Here is a 22,023-nt window from a genome sequence, read left to right on the forward strand (position 1 = left end):
ATAATTATGTTAAAATCACTGAATCATGCTATTTAAATATATTACTGTAAATATTAGAACATAATACTGTGCGGCAAATATACATTGAAACAGATTTTACGGTTTATGCACCCAAAATGCCGGTCATTCATAACAGAATTCAAAACGAAATCATTTGCAAGCAGTGAATAATGCTATTACTTGCGGTCAACTCATGACAGTTCAAAATTTACCACTGCCAAATACTTTTCACCGGTACTTTTCGCTTTAGAGAGGGCATAAGGCACTTATTTCCATGATTTCTGTATTAAAACAGTTCAGTATTATGCAGTTTCAATAATCACCAAATATAATAATATAAAACTTTATACCTATATTAATATATTTGGTAATTACTGCATAACACTTCAACTATTTAGTTTTGTGTGAAATTCTTTTGTAGAGGTAGCAAACCAAAGCCGAACTTTTGAAAACATGCAGAATTCTTATAAGATTTTGATAGGGCCTTCAGAGCATGACCATTTCTTTATCTGACCTTCCATATACTGCATGAAATTAGTGGCGAGAAAAACTTATTTGCATTCTATTTCATTGAAATATTAATATACGATCTTTACTACCACTAGAAAATTATTTTCTTATGCAAAATCCGTTGTAGAATTCTCAATTAAAAATGCGCCAATTGCCATATTATCATAATACGCATTGCTCACTACCGAAATTAATTAAGCACCATCTGCGACATCATTAACATGATAATTTTATATGTTTTCCTTATAGGAATAAGTAGCTTTCTCCATTTACTTTGCTTTTTAGTAAATAGCATAGTTTTTTTTTCAATTTATACACGTTATCAAGATTAGTTAAGCATTTACTTCAATAAAAATATGGTATATCTCTGCGAATTCTTGCCACGGAGAAGTATCTTTTCTCGATTAACTTTACTTGCATAATTTTTTTTTCAATTTAATACATATAACTAACATTAACATTACTGATCGTAATAGTAACAATGTGGTAATTTTTTTACTTTTCACCTTGACGGATTAATGCCATTTTCCGTAAATTTTGCTATTCAATAAATAGCTGTTTCAATAAATAACTATCTGCTATTCAATAAATAACTATAATCAATTATCGTTGAATTGGGATGAAACAAGTTTTAAAAGAAGTAATGCTGTTACAAAAATAAACACGTGGTTTAAGTAAATTGTAGGAATACTCCTTTGTCGTCGTAGACTTTCTATGCTACCATGTTAACATTGATCATAGAATTCATATAACATGGCAAATGAAAAATAATTACATATAAATAAACTTTTGGAATAAACTTTTAGATTAAACTTTTAGAAATAAACTTTTTTTTTCAAATAGAAATATAAGCTAGCAAAAAGCACTGGCCTTACCTTTAAGATAATTGAAAAACTAGAATCGTATGTTGTTTAATGATAAAGAATGGCTAACGCTTAACCAATGAGGACATTCTTTTTTTAAACGACTCTTTCAAACATATAAATTAAAAATTCCATACGAATTTTACACTTTAAGAAAATCCTGAAATGTTTCTGAATATATGGAGCAACTACGGTGCATGAAGTTTTTAAAAACCTCTCTTAATATTTCGGAAGCCTCTCGTCGGGCTAGGCAACCGACAATGCCAACTATTATCTATCAAAAAGAAATTCAAGATAAAACCGAGTTATGTCTAATAAACTAGTAAATCAGAAGGTAATAATTGTAAAGATAGCTACAATACATGACTACATACACTACTGTATGTAGCTCCACTTCAAACATAGTGGTAGCTACGCTGTAACCGTTGTTCAAATTACACGATAATAGAACAAGTGGTTTTGGAGTTATAAGAGAGACACACACGCAGGCATACACACAAACTCTTCATTTTGTTATTATACGCTAAACTAAGATTATTCAGAACATGTTTCTTTGTAAATTGAACAATTTACGTAACAATAAATAAATTTGTTTACATAAAAAAGTATATCCGTATTTCAAAAGCGCACAAAAAAATCAAAAATTTTTCAATTTAAAACTCTTTTATTCATCGCTTATTTTTCAAGCTTTTCAAAGCATGTCACAACAGTGTCGCATTTCATTCTTTTATATCTTTTACCCGAATGAGATATCGGAAATATTTATTTCGCCAAGATTATATGAGAGATGTTTTCTGAGATTTTTCAATTTCACTTAAAACATATTTCTTCTCCTTTAGCAATTTTTTCTACTTTACCAAATTTTTCTATCTGATTCAAACATGAACATTGATAAGTGTATGTAGAAATCAATTCGAAATCAATTTTCCCCGTTGTTGATCATGAATTTAAAAAGAATATGTTTATTTTGAACGCTCATGAAGAAACTTCATGCCATATTTTATATATCTATGTAGGAATTTAAAATCTTATTCAATTAAACATAAATGTATTCCGTATGTGTTTATGCGTGAATTTTAACAGATGCCTGTAGTAAAGTCCTACATACGAACAGTTGTTCCCTTTCCGGTGCTCATTAGTATTGATAATTGTAAATAGATATTGATGATAAGAAAAACATATAACCATAACGTATATCATTGTTAATAAATTGTATACAGTTTTAACTACCTGTGATTCTTAAAGTGAAATACACTCATTTTTGTTTCAAATACTACAAACGACTGCATGCTATTTAGTAACTACAATATAAAACATTTTTTTAACAAATGAATTCCAATTCAGTACCCAATTTCTAATTTCCACATTAGTTGTTGCATATTCAACAGTTTTGTGAAACTACTGTATAAAGTATTTTCTTCACATCAATAAATCACAGAAGTTTTCATGAACATTTTCAAGACTGCGAAGAGAATGTAAATGAAGTTAAATTCTGCGTTACGCAAAGAACTTAAACAAACTTTAAATGCTCCAATCAACATCAACATTTTTAATGAGTTAAAGTTTAAGATTATCTCTTCATGGTGTTCATTTTAATGCAATTAAAAAAAATATTACGCTTTTCGTCTTCCGAAGCTGTAAAAATGTTATTTAAATTTACTGCATTAAAATTTTCAAATATTATTTAATAATTTAATCGAATTATTGAATGTTAACTAATACTAATATTAACTGTTTTTAATAGTAGTATGTCCTAATAACAGATTATTATTAAATTTTATAAAATATGAAGTAGTGCAAGCACGAATTCTAGAAGTATTAGCGCTTGTTTAATAATATTTCTAAAACAAAGGCTTAAAGTACTCAACACTCATTAAAATTTATAAAAAAAATCAATTTTTAAACAGTTTCAAGTTTTGAAAAGTAACTTGCATTTTTAAAAGTTTATTGCAAAAAGCTGGAAAAAATTAATTGAGTATAATAATTCCTTACAAGTTTTTTAATTACCCTAAAAGCTTCATAAACTAATTGTAATAATTCTAAGATATCATGCAAGTTCGAAAATATTAGAGACTTCTCAAATTAGTCTGGCCCATAGCAAAATGCCAGAAACACTTGTAACGTACCTGAGTCTTATGACAAAAACAGCTTATAAACTTGGCAATTTAATTAACCAAATAAATTCTGACTAAGGCATTTTTTCAAACCAATCCGCAGAGAAAGCTCCGCAGAGGAAGCAAAATTACGGATCAATTTACAGAAAAATACTGGCACACCCTAACTACAACATCCATAAAATCCATTTAACAATAAAATCCCTTTTAACAGTATAATTTTATACGCAATTTCCACAGTTATAATAATTTAATTACAGTAATTCACTGATTTTGTAGTAAATAGTACTATAAAAATAACTGTATATTAGGTTTTTGCTCCTTAAAACTTTACGCTGTAAACGAATTTTCCGGTTCAAAAGCATTGACACCCTAAGTACCGGTTATTTTTATCGGAACTTGGTCCTGGTTTTTTTACAGTGTAGTTTTTATATTATTTGGTTGTTTTACCTTTTTTGCAAATTCTGAGCAATTATTTATGAGTAGAAGTTAAGGAAATGGTTTTGACATTTCTTTTCTTAGGGCTATTCATGTCCACAATTTAAAACATTATTCAAACACGAATAAACGTACAATTTATTGATTTAGCAATACATGCCCTGTCTTTTATTTAAAAATATTTCTGAAAACAACAATTGTTTTAAGACAAATATATATTTTCCAGAAACAGAGAGTCTCTTCAATTTCAAAACATCCATCATCAACGCTATGTTGAACAATTATAGATTTCTAGTCTATGCGTTCTCCAGCTCATTAACCACTACACATTGTTTTCAATATGTTATCAGTTACGAATCTATGAGAAAGAAATATTGGTTTACTGAGACAGCAGATAAAATATATTGGAGATATTTCGACGATTGGAAATTTCAATGATGGATGTATAAAGAGTAAATCGTTTTTAATGATCAATTGTCATAGGGAGTAAATTTGTGTACATTATTGAAACCTTTATAGTACTAGATCACATGTTTAACATAAAATACGAGAGGTTATGGAATGATATATAAATAAAAATGTGGCACACTATTTATAATAAGGAATTCGGAGCACATTTTTCGTTCTCTTTTTGGATTCTCTTTCTCTGAAAGGAGAAAATATTCTTTTTCAAAAAATAAATAAGTAAAAATCTGCAAAAAATCTTATTTTTGTATATTTAATGATAATAAGTATAAATCTTATAAAAATTGATTAAAATATAAAGTTCTATTGTTTTATTTGCTATTTAAGAAAAATATTGAAATTTTACCGGTAGTTATTCTTTAACCCTTTAACGCAAATGAGACACCTGTGTTTCTTTTATTTATTTATTTCTAACGCTTTAATTACAAGCAAAAATATATTTTGGTATTTTTCAATTATAAAAATAGTTAAATAATTACTGAAAAGTCTATTAGATTATCAGATTTAAATGCGTACTAAAATATAAAATCCGAAAGAAAGGTAGTTTGAATTTTTTTTTATTCATATTCAAACATTTATGGATAACTGATTATATAAATTAAGGAAATTTCAATGATTAAGTATTTTTCGCTTAGATTTGAAAAATTATTGCTTATAAGGGAGCCGTGTTTGGAATATTTCACCTTCAAATCAAGAAAAGAGACCGGCGTTTCATTATTTATTGCATATAACCATAAATTTTTAAAATTCTAAATATAACATTTTTGATTGGTTTGGACCTAAAGAATACAAAATAATGAAAAGAAATCTGAGAAATATGTTTAATAAAAATTCTGCTTCAAAAGATTGAATTAATAATTGTTATAATGAGCTTTAAACATTGAGTTGCTTTACTTAAGTATAAAAGAGTTATGTAATTCATATTTTAACATTGAAAAATATAGTTAATACTACGCCTTGCAAATAAATATATTGCATCTAAACATAAAATAAAGCATATCGAGGCAACATTTAATTAATAATTCCAAAATGAGTTCTGCATTGATTCTTTAGTTTTATTTTGGAATTGTATTGATAAATCATATAGAAAGAAATTATTCTCTTTCCAAAACAAACATTCGTTGATATTTATAAAATTACCAGGTATTCATTATTTTCAGGAAACACGCTCAAGATGCATGCTTAATAAATGTCATAAGCCAACTGCAACTGTACCTGAAAAAGATAAAACAGTTAAAAATAAAAATCCAATTTAGAGTAACTGTTTTAAAATGAATGAAAAAGTTTAAAGCCCAATTCCGAAAATAAAAGGGACAGTTACTTGTTGACTTTTAAAATTGAAACGACACTTTTGAATAATAGTTCCAAATTGACAGTAATCTTTACAAATAACTGTTCAGAATATGAGAAAAACATAGCCGGCACTATAATTACATAGGCCTTAATACTTCGTTCAAGCATTAAATATGAATTTAATGTTTTATAGGAGAAGTACATATTTAAAACTGGCATATAATGAATATGAAAAAAGGTTAAAATTGTCATAAAATGACTCACTTCGATGTCATGCCTTTGAATCTGAATGGATGGTATGTACATGTCATTGAATAACTTGCTTTTATCTGATACTTAGGAAACAAATTGTTTTAACTCGTAAGCATTAAAAAATTACTTTTCAAGACCACAACATGCTTACAAGATATAAGGCATATCAATAAGACTTGAGATATATTTGCTACGATATATTTTCAGTGACCAAATAGCATTTGCTAAGACTAATATTAATCATGATCCAATGATATTGTTTTTATTTATTTGTTTGTTTCTTATTTACTGTTTTTATTTATTTATTTTATTGTTTTTCAACAATGATATTGTTGATATTTATTAATATGTTTGTCATGATATAATGTATATTTGTCAAATTCTCAAGATATTTTTGAAGATATATTTATCACGACAAGATGTCTTTCAAGATGAGTGATAAACTTTTCGAAATTATATTAATTTTTTTCAATGTTTCCCAGGTCATTCAAAATAAACATATGTTTTTATTTTAATCCAATAATAAGTGAAAACATTGAAACAATTTGCTCAAGAGAAAATTTTTATACATTGTTGCAATTTAGGCCACAAATGAATCTAAGTATAACATCCTTGACTTCTGATAGCTTACAGCTCATTTAATCAATGAGTTTCACTGAAATTTAATTTGCACGTTTTTAATAATTAATGATCTTTTGTTTCTTATATTAGATAGTACATTTATCACTCAATTAGTATTTTTAAAATAATCATAAATTAAGTGTTTGCCCTGTTTATAGTTACTCTCGTCAAGCCTGTCAAGTATCAATTTTCTTAAGTGACACCTTCTATATTCTTAGATGAAGATTCTTCCACTGTATATTTCTTAATTAACACAAAGACAAGCATGAATCCTCACAAAACAAAAACAAGCTTATTATGCATCGGAGTTTTCAGGCACTCAAAACAAAAATTTATCACGATTACAATAAAATAATTAAACAAATAATTAATCTAAGTTAAGTAAAAGATTTAGACGTGAAAGAATTATATTTTAACAAATTCGGTCCTCGATATTGCACTGTATATAATTAACTTCACGTTAATTGACATTCTAACTTATGTGGAGAAACTTAGCTCAACTTTAGTACGGCCATTTTGCTTATAAAGGATCAGCTGGAACTTCTTCTTGAACTGCAAGTACCCAATTACGAAAAATATACTAATTCCAAATATTCCGAAAAATCGCATAGATGCATTTAAATCTTTAATGCTACAGAACCGCAGTCATAAATGATTTTATTGCCTAATATTATTGTGTACAATTAAGATTTATCTGATCATAACTATACATTATAGTAGAACTTTTAACATGTTCTGATGAATTTAATAATGCAAAGTCATCAGAATGGGTAAAAAAAGAAATTGGGAAAAAATTTCTTTACAACGGAACAAATGAGAAGAGATCTATAAGTAAAGATCACCGAAAAACTATTATAAAAATACTGTCATTAGTTATTATACTCGAGAATTATAATGAATGCTGAAAATCTTGGCACAGTGTATTTTGTAATGTATAAACATTCTTGTGTTTCTTTAATAATTATTTCTATTCATAAATACGTCTTTATAAATCCAATAATGTAAAGTCCCCAGGAAAAGCATAATTTAATTACGTAAAAATAATAGAAGCCCCAGCCCAATGAAGATCCCGCTTTTTATCTGCTCGGTGCAGATCCAGTGAGGTAATTTTACATGACCGTTCACGTCTAATAAGTACTTATATAAAAATCTAATGAAACTCGAAATGTGAAACAAAAATGTTTGTCAAAAGCTACGTTATATATTGACACAATTTTAAATATTACTTCAATAATATTTTTCTTTATTATTCAAAAGACAATAAACTTAACTAAAAAGTATCATAATTATCACACACCTAATCTAAGTATTATCCTAAATATTGTAAACCCGATCAATATACCAACTACCCAAATTATTAAAATTCTAATCAAAATGTTATCTAAATTATTTTAAACCTAACAAATATACTATCGCAGTTTTTGTAAAGCTAATCAAAATATTATCCGAAATACTATGCCTCTAATTATAAAAATTCAAAATTATATAAAAAATACATATTACAAATGATCATAAATTTAGTCAAAATATGATTGAGATTTTCATTAACTATTATTATTATTATTTTACTATTATTACTATTATTATTTTTTTAAAACCAGATCAAAATATTATTCAATTAACTAAAAATTATTAATCGTTTTCTAAAATATTATATAACGTTTTATGTTTTACCTAATCGAAATAATTTTAAATCATTTTAAAGTAAATTAAAATAATAACCAAATTATTGTTTAGCTATTCAAAATATTATCCAAATTATTATAAACCAAATCAAAATACTATTCAAATCCTTATAAATCTTAGCAAAAAATAATACACGTATCATCATAAATTTAATCAAAATATGAATCAGATAATTTTAAGAAAAAAAAAAAACTACGATCAGAGTTTTTTAAAAGCCAATTAAAATATTATCCAAATTTTAAAAAAAGGATCAAATTTTTATGCAATTTATCATAAACTTTTTCAAAATATTAACAAAATTGCTATAAAATGAATCAAAATATTAATAAGATTCTTATTTCAATTACTAATATTTGTATATTGAATTTCCGGGACTTTTTCGATATTGTCAGTCACAGAAAAACCATAAATTTTGAGCAAATATGAAATTTTTCGATTTACACTTTACAAACACACCACATCATTTCTAAATTGCTTTAGAGTAAAGGGACATCTTAAAATGCAGTCATTTCTTTCAAAATGTATGTGATAACATATTGACTCTATTTACTATTAGTATCCCAAACAGCCTATCTCGAATAGCTAGGCATCTTTCATTGCCAAATATGCATCCCTCGAGAGTTATTCTCGGATCCCATTACTTTTTACTATGCCTATCCGGTATTGAACAGACACAATATAAGTGCCAACAGCTCAGATAAAATTCTTTTTTCTCCCCCTGTAAAGTAAGAAAGTCTCTTTTGATAAAATTTGGCTTACGAAAAAGATGATTCAAGTGCAGGTATTGGAATTGGAAGTTCCAAGGGAGAAAATATATTCATTTTTCATTTTTCAACTTTAAAATAATTAATAAAGTTAAAATTAATTTCCTGGAAAAAATTAACAAGTTGCATGATGAAATTGAATTCAAACAAATACATTCTTTCCCGAGCTATTAGCGAAAAAGAAAAACCAGCAGACTTAAAATCTGTTTGATTTCCGAATAAAACTGGAAGGTATTTCTAATGATAGTAATGATAATTATATATATATATATATATNATCTTATATTTAACAGTTTAGATGGTTTTGGATTATTTTAAAAGTATTGTTTATACTTCGTGGAATTTGAATTTAATATATATATATATATATATATATATTCATAATTATAAAGGTAATACTAGTTTTAGTTTTTCTCGGATTCAAGCGTAGAAAAAGAAGAAAATGTCTGCAGTATTGATTTATACGTAAAAAGTAATTTATTTAAATTTAGTATAAATAAACTAATTACATGGAATTCTAATGTTTCTAAAAACATTTATTCAAACACTATTTTTAATCAAATGAATACAATTAAAATAATTCGGAGTCATGTATATTTATCGAAAAAACGAAAAGACGATATCTTTCAAAATTTGATAAAAAAACAAACAATGGATACTGAGCTAATGTAATTAAATACTTTATAAATTCATTGAGGTTATTGTATGTAATAATTAATTATAAATTCATAAAAACCTTCTTTGTTAGGTAAATTTCTATTCTTTACCATGCACAAATCCAATTTGACAAATACATGGTTTAAAAATCTTTTAATAGTTTTTAAGGAAAAATTAAAATTATTTTTTATTAAATGTTAATAATTTTGATAAAATAATCAATATTAAAATCAAAATTTTGACTAAAATTAAAACCTTATTAAGTTTAAACTTATCTAGCAAAATGTTATTACCTTGTGAAGATCCATTTTCGGGCCAATCCAAGGTAACTAACAAATCTTTAGCGCTTCTGTACTTAGAAAAACACGACATAAAATGATCCTATGTTCCTCGATTTACGCTTCTATTTCCATATTTTGTAGTCTGGCAAACTTGCTACGAAAATATTTTAAATCAGTTTTGAGAGATACCGGTAAATAATAGTTTAAATGAATTCACTACTGCTTCATATATTACATTTTGTATTTTATTCAGTATTTTCTTAAATTTTTATTTTATATTTTTGATGTGTTTTATTTTGCATTTTTAGCTTAATTTGTCCTGTTTTTGTTTTATTTTTTTGGTATTCCTCACACTATTGTATTTATATATTCTGCTTCGGCAATATAAATACAATATTAGAAAGCACTTTTTTCACGGATATACTTCTATAAGCTGATTACGAGATCATATTTTTGACAAAATTTGTTTCCGGCTTTTTATTTTTTATTTTCTTCCTAATTTTTAAATTTTTAAATATTTTTCATAATTATTTTACTTTTTGATTAAGTCATTTACTTTAATCTCAACCCCCTTTCTTTCAGACTGATCATGAGAGGATCATGTAAAACTACTTATTTCCGTCAAAAATCCTCCTCGAAAGCAAATTTGTCAAAATGCTTAATCTAAGAATTCCCCTGTCTTCTGAGTTGGAATCAAAATTCAAGTCTATGGAGATGAACATTGATTCAAATCCAAAAGTGGGTCGGATGCTCAACATCGTTTATAAAATAAAATGGAACATGATTTTAAATTGTAATTTTTATCGACCTAAACATTAGAAATTCTAAACTTTCTGTCTCACAGCCGTTACTTTTGAAACACCTTTGATAAAATAAAATTGCAAAAGTTTTTGAGTTTACCGTCATCTTAGTTCCTGAATTAAGTTCAAAATTACTACAAATCAACGTGAAGAGAATCATCATTTACGTGAAGAATTAATCATTTAACTTTCATAAAGAAAAGATTTTCATTGTTTGTTATAATCATAAAAAAAATATTAGGCCGATCAAAAATATTTGCAAATATTATTTTTAATTAAAATAAACTATTGTAAACATTGTAACAACATCATTGAAAGTTTCTTATATACCTTTAATAACTTAAAATCGCTTCAAAGAAATCCATTTCTTCAGCAGAGCATTAAAATAATCCACGTATCCTTTTTAAGTCTTATTTTAAAGGCTTTCATTGAAAGTTTATGGCTGAAACTTTGGTAAAAATCCATTGAGCGAAGTCACTAAATAGAAATATGTATTCTTTTCGAACCACGTATAAGCTATTGAAAATAATATAAATTGAAGGAAAAAAACACTTTTTCCTTACAAAAAACTTTAAAATTAATTTGGGTACTCATATTAAGCAGTGCTCTATCAAAGAGGCTTTCTTTTTCGTTTTTTTCGTATTTTCTTTACCGCATTTTTCCAAAAAATTGCTCAGCTAATGATAGAAAAATGTTGAAATATTTAATGAAAAAGAAAATAAATTTTTATTCCTGGGGGTTAAGAATGAAAAAAAAAGGCGGAAAGAAACATTTTTATCACATTTATTCAATGTAGAACTCTCTTATTACTTTATTTTAAATATAGTTATTTTACTACTAAATATACTTTTTCAACGTGTTTGACACTTTATTATTAATGTACAGTATATACAGTGTAACTGTTTTCATAATGAACGGAACAGACATAAATGGGAATATTTTTTGTTGCTTATTTTATTCGTGTGCATAATATATTTAAATTTTTTAACATGATGGTTGGAGTTTCTTTACTAAATAAAAAGTTTAGTCATAATGCTTTAATATTTTTAATATTTTTTCATTATTATTCAAATAAATTGAATTTTGAAATATTCTTTCAAATCAAATTAATTATTTTATAAACTGAAAAAAAACTCAAAACATAAAAACGCGCGTTTTAGTTTTCTGTGGAACAAGTTAATTGCAATTTATTTTTAATTTAAAAAAAAATATTTTGAATATCTCTTACGAATAGAATTTAATAATGCCTTCAAATAAATAATCCTAAGAAACTGAAGTGAAAAGATATAAAGATATGAAAAAATCTGATGATGTTAACAAAAGTCTACATGTCTAGAGTGCTCAAGAATAGGAGCCCATTCTCCAAACTCCCCAAACATGAATGAGGAAAACAAAAGTGATCTGAAACAACAAAACATGAAGTTGCCTACCTTGACTTCTGGATTGGTTACGGAAAAATTACTCTTGAGGTATGGTATGAGTTAAAATACACAAAATTACAAGGCTACGGAGATGAACATTAGTAGTCGTAAACTTAAAATATTGTTCAGCGACTGATGCATAAAAAAAATTTTAAAAAATAAATAAAAATTAAGATGCAAAACAAAACTAGAAAAACAACAGAGGCCGAGAGAAAAAAAGATCTGGACAAAATACGTTTCTACGTACAACGGAGGAATGGAGAGAAATTCGTTTTGTTACTATATATATATATATATAAAAGAAAGAAAAGCATGTTTCTTAATAAAATTGTTGTAAAAGACGTAATGATTTCAGTCCTTCTTAAAAGCTCAAAAAAACAAATATTCATGCTTAAATGGCTGGTTAGGCCACATTTATTATTTTTATTAGTTAATTTATTTATTTCGAACTTTATTTCCAAGTTTAACTATGTGGCAAAGTTCAAAAAACATACTTTTATCTATAAATAACATAAAATATTTGTTGAAACATGTTCCTAAAACTTAAAGTTTTTTCCTGAAAACACCCATATGTTTTTCGTTAATAGCTGTAACACATTGTATTTTAATTTTGAAGTGAACAAAAATAGTTCAAAAGAAGTTAGAAATAAATATAAGTTAAGTATCTTTTTCTATAAATTTAATTCAGAGTTAATATCCTCTTACTATTTCAAGTAGAGGATAAAAGTTTCTTCTTGATATTTTTTACTTAGTTCACATTGTAAGAGCGATGAAAAAAATATTGGTTTTCAGTTCGATATTATCTCGAAAACGNAAATAATTTAAAATACGGAATAAAATGCTCTTCTAAAAAGTTACTAAAAAGGCAAGAAATTAGAGTTTATAAATACAAAGGAACTTGCAGATCACCTTCTTGAACGCCCACCGGGCCTGCAGCTAGACTTGTGGACTAGGAGAACTTCGACCTTCCGACCACCATTCAGTTCTTTAGAAACACTCGATTTTCTGCCGAGAAACGCTCACTTCTTTTCAACCGTCTTGAATCTAGCGACACTCCGTCTATCATTTCCAGTCAACTATATGAGGCTTCAGATCAACTTTCTTCCAGGCAACAGCTCATCCGATCAAGGTGGCGTACTTAGTCGCTCTTTCCAAATATCAACCTTTCAGCATTTCCGCCTAGATGAACTCATTCCGAGATTCCAGCTAAATCTAAACTCATTCTCGATGATACCGGCTCAGAACATACTTCTAACAGCCATGATAGATCCTGTCAGCGGTGATGTTTCAACTCAACATTCCATCGGGCACGATCCGCACTCCCGTCGTACTACTTTTTCAGGCACTCCCGTCTTACTACTTTTTCAGCCACTCTTCACGCCTCTTATACTTTTCTCAGCAAGGCGGAATAATTCATACTGACCTGTTTACTCGCTCAAAAGTCATCCCGCATCCAGTGGACGTCAGAACAAAAAAAAAAAGATGCATAAGAAAAACCAGCTACAAACCCACTAACACGCCATAAAAGTGATAATCTAAAGCTCCTTAAATATTAATACAATTTATATCCACAATCTACCCCAAAAATACAATTTTAAAAGAATCAATAAAAATTTCTCCTAAAATATAATTTTGATTGCATTTAAATTTTATCATAGTGGTGCCATCTATTGAAAAATAACCCTTCTTTAAAAAGTATTGATACAAAAAAAAAACTTCAATAAATTCCTATTTATTACAGTCCATAATATATTTTATTCGTGTCCATAATATATTTTATTCGTGTCCATAATATATTTAAATTTTTTAACTTGATGGTTTGAGCACTTTTACTAAATAAAAAGTTTAGTCTTAATGCTTTAATACTTTTTCATTATTATTTAAATAAATTGAATTTTGAAATATTCTTTCAAATCAAATTAATTATTTTATTAACTGAAAAACAAAACTCAAAACATAAAAACGCGTGCTTTAGTTTTCTGTGGAGCAAGTTAATTGTAATTTATTTTTAATAAAAAAAAATAATATTTTGGATATCTCTTATGAATAGAATTTAACAATGTCTTCAAATAAATAATCCTAAGAAACTGAAAAGAAAAGATATAATGATATGAAAAAATCTGACGATGTTAATAAAATTCAACATGTCTTGAGTGCTCAAAAATAGTCACCCATCCTCAGGACTCGCCAAACATGAATGAGGAAAACAAAAGTGATTTGAAACAACAATTACCTACCGTGACTTCTGGATTGGTTCAAAATTACAAGGCTACGGAGTTGAACATTTGTAATCGTAAACCCAAAATTGGGTCTGCTGTTCAACGACGGATATAAAAAATAAGAATAAAAAATATAAATAAAAATAAATAAATAAATAAAAATTAAGCAAAACAAAACTAGAAAAATAACAGAGGCAGTGAGAAAAAATAATCAGGACAAAATACATTTCTATGTACTATGGAGGAATGGATATGTTGTTGTAGTTCATTTACGTCGCACTAGAGCTGCACAATGGGCTATTGGCGACGGTCTGGGAAACATCCCTGAGGATGATCCGAAGACATGCCATCACAATTTTGATCCTCTGCAGAGGGGTGGAGGAATGGAGAGAAACTCGGTTTGTTACTATGGCAATGGGCATTTATGTGAATTAAACAAGATTTTAGGGCGTAATAATGAGCTGATGTGACAGGGTTGGAAAGAATTTTTATGTAAACGAAATTGCTCAAGATTCGAACAATCGGTAGCAATGAATGATTAATCGCGATTTTGATAACGGGCATATTTTAATAATGGGCCTAACGGAATTGTATCATTATCATAAATTTCCAAGCATGTCTGATTTGTTCGATAAGGTTTCACTGGTAAGGCATGGGGCCCAGCAAATTTCGATACTGATAATATCTGTAAGTGACCTAATTTAATTTCGTTACCATGACTGAAAATAACTTTTAAAACTAAAACAGGATAGGATGTTGGTAATTTTAAATCAAACAAAGGAGAAAAATGGTATAGTAACAAGTTCACTGTAAGGATTCAATGTAGTGAGGCGTTTGGTGTTTTGAAAGGATTGAATTAACAAACCCTTGATTAATATAAATCGAGCGGATGGAGTTAAGTTCGGAGTTCAAAGAGGAAGAGTAAAAACAAAGGTTGACTGTGCGGAAAACAAAAAAAGTGAAGTTAGGTATTTTCAGACAATTTTGGTGATTAGAATTATCATGAGAGTTAAGAAAAAATATCAAAATCATTATGATAAACAGAGATAGAAAGTGAGCTGGGTTTTTAGCTAAAAGAGCATCTAAAAAGATAGAGTAACAAAAATGTCGATGTCTAAAGTAAATTGAGTATTGGAATCAACTGAGTGACAACAGAAAATGGATATCTGTATCACTGTCAACAAAGACAAACGTATCTTTTTCACCTTGAGAATTTTAACAATTTAAATACTTTTTTTCAAATAATGCATGGAAATATCATAGAGAATGTGAGAGTGGGTATTTTATACAGCTAAACCCTTAATTTGTTTATTGAATTTACCTTTGAATCGGAAAGCAGTTTGCTGAACACAAAATTCTTACATCTATGGTTTTAAATGTGATGTTGTAAATGTTAATTTTTTAGTTATGATTTATTTTTTATAATACCAGGTTTGGAAACACTTAACAGACGTGTAATAGTCTTTTTTTACAATATCAATTCCAACTAGAAGCTAATTTTCTTCAGTATCCAAAAAAAATTGTCAAACCATGCATATATAATAATCGTGCATATTATGCATAGGCAATAATCAATGCGTTTGCATTAATACTTTTTTCTTAAACTGTCACATAATTTTAAGATAAGACTATTTTGTATTGTGTTTCAAACATTTAAGAGCGAGAAACATAAATGGAATTTCATTTTTTAGTACAGTTTTCACAATATTTTATATTAATACATAAACTATTATTAAAAAATTACTAATTGTGTTGTAGTAGACACGTATCTCTACTAAAAAAATTAATTAACATTTAATAGCCCAAATATTTCTGCCATAATTCTCTGTACTTTTTGACTGCAATCTTTGTATTTTTGTTATTCTGAAGTTAAAGTTCATATTTTATATTTTACTTTTTTTGCAGTGTTGCATAAACTCTTTATATTTTGTAATTCTTTATTTTTCATTCTTATATCTATTGTTGTTTTAGTAAACATATCATTTTATGCTTTTAATACTTGTACTTAAATATTTTAATTTAACTTACACTAATTTCATCTGTAATAAAACCCATTGCAGGCACCCTACTAAAATTTTTGTAGAATTAAAAGCAAAAAGATTTTTTTTTTCATATTAAGTCATTATTTTGGATGCCCTGGATTCTTTTATTATTAATACTAATATTTCATAACAAATTCCTGACTGGTGCATTCTGAAACTTCACGAAATTTATGTGCTCAAGTTTCAAATTTAAATATTAAAATAACAAATTACGAATTTTAAGTGGCAATCTTTTAAACTAAAATGAATATTTTATCAAAATGTCTGTTCATAAGATGAAATTAGTTATCTTATGGTTTAGTGATTTCAGAAGTAATTAGAGCATACCATACCTCAAGAGTTTCCCCAAAGTGATGACAAGTTATAAGACCAAATATCTTTGAGAGTTATTAATCGACTTGATTGCATATTGTGTCATGAAATATTTGATATCCTACTCATGAAAGTAATTTAAGTTGACTATCTCCATTCAAGCGTTTAATAAATGTCATGCTAATAACCAATAGACTTGAAATACTTAGACTAGCTTCATTGATTACTTTAAAAACATAATGATAAGTTGAAAATTGTTATTTTTGTTTAGATTTAAAAATTAATTATCAAATATAATTTTATTAAAAAAAATTTAAGTTAAATAACCTAGTCACAACTTGATAAGCGCAATCTATTTTTTTACTCAATTTTAAAGAAAAATCATAATACTAACTTCTGAAGCGAAATGCATTTTTTTAAAAAAAAAACATGAAAAACTGTACTGTTTTAATGCTTACTTTAAGATAGTTCTTTTTTTATAATATCTCTCAGATAAGTGTTGAGTATTCTTGAATCGAATAAATTTGAAATTAAATGACTTAGCCCAAGCTCGATAAGTCCTATCAATTTTTTACTCACTTTTTTAAAAACAAAAAAAAAATTTCGGAGACAAGATGCAATAACTTTTTTCTGCAAAAACACAAAAATCAAAGTTTCCAGTTATAGAGTGTTGCATTAGAACGATTTCTCTCCATGTTACGCAAATACGGGTTAGTTTCATCAAAAGTCCTCCAAGTAGGCGAATTACTCCCAATAATTGATCCAGGGTTTCCCTTATCTTCTGGATTGGGCTCAAAATTACAAGGCTAAGGAGTTGAACATTGGTATTCGTAAACCCAAAATTGGGTATGCTGTTCAACGACGGTTATTATATAAAATATTAAAATAAACTATTCCTCAATCTTGAAAATGCTTAGTGCTTTAGTATGCAGCTCTATTTTCTATAAATAACCCGAAGCTTTCTGCTTTTTTATTACTTTCGCAGACAATATTTTATAGAAGAAGCAAAATTTCAGCAGATCATTTATCAGCCTATATGGTCAAACTATTTAAAATAAAACAAATAATGTCAAACACATGAATTTCGTTTCTGAATTCTTAGGATCTGATTTTAAAAAAAAAACAGATTTTTTTGCTGTTTATTTCTTGAAATAGAATAAAATATCAATCATCATTTTGTCCTATATTTAATTCTTAGTAATACTGAAAATTCAATAACATGAGAAAGCTAGTCAGCAAGCATAATGATTATAACAGCAGTTTAAGAATAATGAAAATAATTTCATCTTTAAAATACGAAACAAATACCGCACATGAAAAGAAATATTAAAAAAACGAATATTTTATTGGCAATATATGTATGAAGTAACTATGCATGAAGATAATATTTATTAAATCCAAGTTTGTTAGACAAATAAGTCCATAATATCTGTTTAGTGTTACAACTTGAACGTGATTCAAGCTCTGATAAATCTATATTATCATTAACATGCTTCATTATTTTGATGATGGTAATGCTCTCAGCATTGAGCATCGACCACTTTTACTTGTGTGAGAACCTGTTACCTAGTTACCTGAAACTGGGTGGCTTCCCAGCTGCCAAAGTGTATCGAATATCAATGTTTCACAATTAGAGTTCATTTTCTTAACCAGTGAGGCAATACGACTCAAAAGAAATAGATTTAAAAAAATAAAATAAAACAAAAAAAGAAAGTAAATGAATCCGCAAGAAGCTTCTTACTCCAAAAGTTGAACATGAAAAATTTATTAATATTTATATTTAATACAATTGATACTATAAACAATACAATAAGAAGCTGGAATCAGTTTCATTTATTAATTAAATTAAACTAAAAAGTAGTAGTTGAAATAGGAAAGTTGATGCAAAATTTCAATAGATATTTTTTTAAATTTGTCTTCGTCCAGATAAAATACTAAAAACTATATTTTTTAAAAAACAGAAAACTGATAATTTATAAAATATAAGTACTTCCGAACTTGACAGAAAATAATCGAAAATTTCAAACGTTAATTTATTTCTGAGATTAGTCTCAGAAGAATTTCACCTCAACTAAGAAAATGGTATTGAAAAAAAAATTCGTTCGTAAAATAATGCTTCGTAGAAGAAATGCCGCCTGATACTTTAAGATATTAAAACGAGATTTAAATAAAAAGTTAATCGACTCATGCTGTATAAATTGTATATAAAAGAAATCTTAAGAGTTCATTATAAAATCGATTAAGAAAGATGAAATTTCTTTTAAACTTAAAGATAGATGAACCCCCATTCGGTATTTTATTTAATGAGGGTATTTTTGTTAGAATTAATGAATAGATTCTAGTGATATATTCTTTTCCAATTAAAGATGAAAGCAATTTTTCAAATATTTTGAAAAAAAATTTAATTATGAAATGAGATTTTTTCTTTCGCAAAATTTTCTTTTTTACTTTTGCATTAAAAATCATGTATTAAATGTTCAGTTAATTTCGTTTAAAATTAAAATAATATGAAAGCATTTTTAACAAAAAAGATATTTTCTTTGATGTAAACTCTATTTTTTATTGTTCAAGAAAAATATTTAAATAGCTACTTAAAAAAAATTGGATTTTTAAAATTATTTTCTCTGTTAAGGACAAGATTTTCAAACTTTTTAAAAATTAAAAAAGAGCTTTCACTACTTTAAAAGATGAGTTAATTACATTTTAAAAAACCAGAGAATCATTTAAAAGTATAAAAATAAATTTTAAATATTTCTTTAAACATTTGAAAACGTCAAATCTCATTCATGCGTTATACAGAGTCTCTTAAACTAAACTGACAACCTTTTTAAAACTTTTCAACAGATGTCGTTGCTAATAAAGCCTTGTACCTAAGCAAAACTACTAAAAATCACACCATATTTTTTCTTATAAATAGCATCAATATTCTCAAAATATGCCACATAAGCAACAATCATATACCATAATCAAAGACAAAATTTTTATGCATCGTAGGGCAAAATTAAAATATATTTAGTAGGGAATAATGAAACCATCTGCCGGGAGATTTTTGAACTAAACCCTGAAAAAAAGTAATTTCTTGTTCATGAATTTGCTGCAATTTATTTATTTATTTATTTATCTATTTATTTTTTGCCTTTTAAAATTTACTTTTCAAGTTTGTATTTTTTACTAAATGTATAGCAATAAAATCTACAGTTTTATAAATCAGAATTACTGGTTGACCATTAACATGTAAGTAGAAAAATGTTCAAATGAATGGTTTAAGTATACTTGCTTTTAAATTGTTAGTATACTTCGATACTAAAGACTAATATACTAATTATGTTCATATTTTTACCAGAAATGTCATTATCATACAATGCTGTGTAATTCTATCAGAATTTTTTTCTCCCAGTTCGGAAAGTTTACTTTTTGCAATGCCTTTAATAAAAGGTAGATTAAAATAATATATAAGCTATTTAAACTCCATACCTAACATTAATGTTCAATAATAACATAGTAATTTATCGTTGAAATTTTAGAGAAAAAATAGTTGGCCAATAATCTGAACTATTTTCTGAATCACTATTTTGAGAGATATCCAACATTTTCAATCCCAAAGGTTTTCCAAATTTTAAAGAAATTTCTTCTCCTCATATTTTAAATGTGAAACTCTTGTGTGACTAGCGTTGATGAGAAGTTTTTGTTTCCAAGATTCTCTTCTAAAAAAAAAGAAATAATTCTGAAAGTTATCACTATGTTCTACAGTCATGCAAATGTTTGAAACGTGCTTCTACTAAAAATGAATTTTATACAGTCTGAAACATCTGTTTCAGAAAAGGTGGTACAAGAATATAAAAGCAGATCTAAATTCTGAGGAGAGAATTGAAAATATAAATTGACGAACCTAGAAGCGTGAGTTGAATGCATGAAAGATGATTTTTCTAAAAAAAAGTTAAAGCAAAAAAAATGGCGTGAATAAAATTTTTCGTCAGGTAAAACAATTAATTTACAACTTGTTCCTTAATCATCACACGGAATATATGTTTTTAGAATTTTTATAAGAACTTTCGTCAAAAATGTCTGCAGAGAGAAAGAGAAAATTAGAATTTAATCTATAAGAAAAAAATGTTATAAGTACTATAGTTTCTATAATTAATTTTAAAAAGATACTTTACGTAGATTTAAAAGGATTAAAATTTATATTAGTAATTATACTAATATTTTAAAAATTTTGTTTGAGTTTTCTTGAAACTTTCATTCACAATTTTTATAAAACTAGAAAAAAATTAAAGAAATTTTTATTTAATTTACTTATTTTGTTTTTATAAATAATGTTCTTAGTTTAATGTTCTTAGAAATTTTTATGAATCTATATGTTGTTTAAGAAACTAAGAATTTCTGAAAAGGGATCTTTACTTTAATTTATTCAGATCAAATTTTAATGAATATTATTTTACGCAAATCAATGCTTTAAAACTATTTTTAGACGATTTATATTTTCCTATATCCAGTGAATTTTTAAACTGTTTCTTCAAAATATTTATTTTGGCTGTACAAAAATATCTTTTTCAGTCTTATAAATACTTTCAATCCCACAAAGACGTAAAGACGCAAAAAAATAGCTGATTTTTCAGATTTTTCCATTGGCAGTTTTTAATTTTTTTTTTGTAATTTCAGCAAAAGATTATAAAAAAAACAATTAATTTAGTGCTCCTTTTAAACTTTACATTCTGGTAAAAATTTTAGTCTATTGGAAAACAACTAATAAGCCTTATCATTTAATATTATGTACAGAAACTTCCCCTAAATGTTGTAACAATTTTCTTCAATACTTTTGACCCAGTTAGCCCCTTTGTCACAAAGTGTCAGAAATCACTAATTTTGCGTGACATGCTTTGCCACATGAGACCAATGACGATTATTTGTTCTCCTTTAGTATAAATTTTATTTACTGAAAGAATTTTACAAGTTTTTATATATTGCAGAAAATATTAATAAGTTTTATTCAAATATTCACTGTTATAAAAATTAAATACTTGTTCAGTGTTTATTACGTTTAATTTTAGTTTAATATGTTCTTTTTTTAATACTTTGATGATAATTAGTTCTTATTGCTTAATTTAATTTGTTGGAAAGTTTATAAATTTCAACGTATACAAACTTTTATATTAAAATCAAATATTCAAATTCAAAAGGTTTGAGAGAAATCAATTGAATAATTTTCTAGAAAGGAAATATAAACTATACTACCTTTTTGAAATTCTAGTAATTAAAATGATTTTACCTATTTCCTTCATATT

At 26.6% G+C, this 22,023-nt stretch overlaps 1 long non-coding RNA gene across 1 annotated transcript; it reads right to left on the reverse strand.

Annotated features, from left to right (window-relative positions):
- Window positions 1-4,101: 4,101 nt before the first annotated feature.
- LOC139425588 (uncharacterized) lies at window positions 4,102-5,880 on the reverse strand. The gene is made up of 3 exons (XR_011636790.1): window positions 5,712-5,880; window positions 5,531-5,605; window positions 4,102-4,283 (listed from the first exon to the last, which is right to left on the reverse strand). It is a non-coding gene; the product is annotated as an uncharacterized lncRNA (long non-coding RNA).
- Between the last annotated feature and the right edge of the window lie 16,143 nt (window positions 5,881-22,023).

The sequence above is a fragment of the Parasteatoda tepidariorum genome, chromosome 5 (genome assembly GCF_043381705.1).
Source record: "Parasteatoda tepidariorum isolate YZ-2023 chromosome 5, CAS_Ptep_4.0, whole genome shotgun sequence".
NCBI lineage: Eukaryota > Metazoa > Arthropoda > Arachnida > Araneae > Theridiidae > Parasteatoda > Parasteatoda tepidariorum.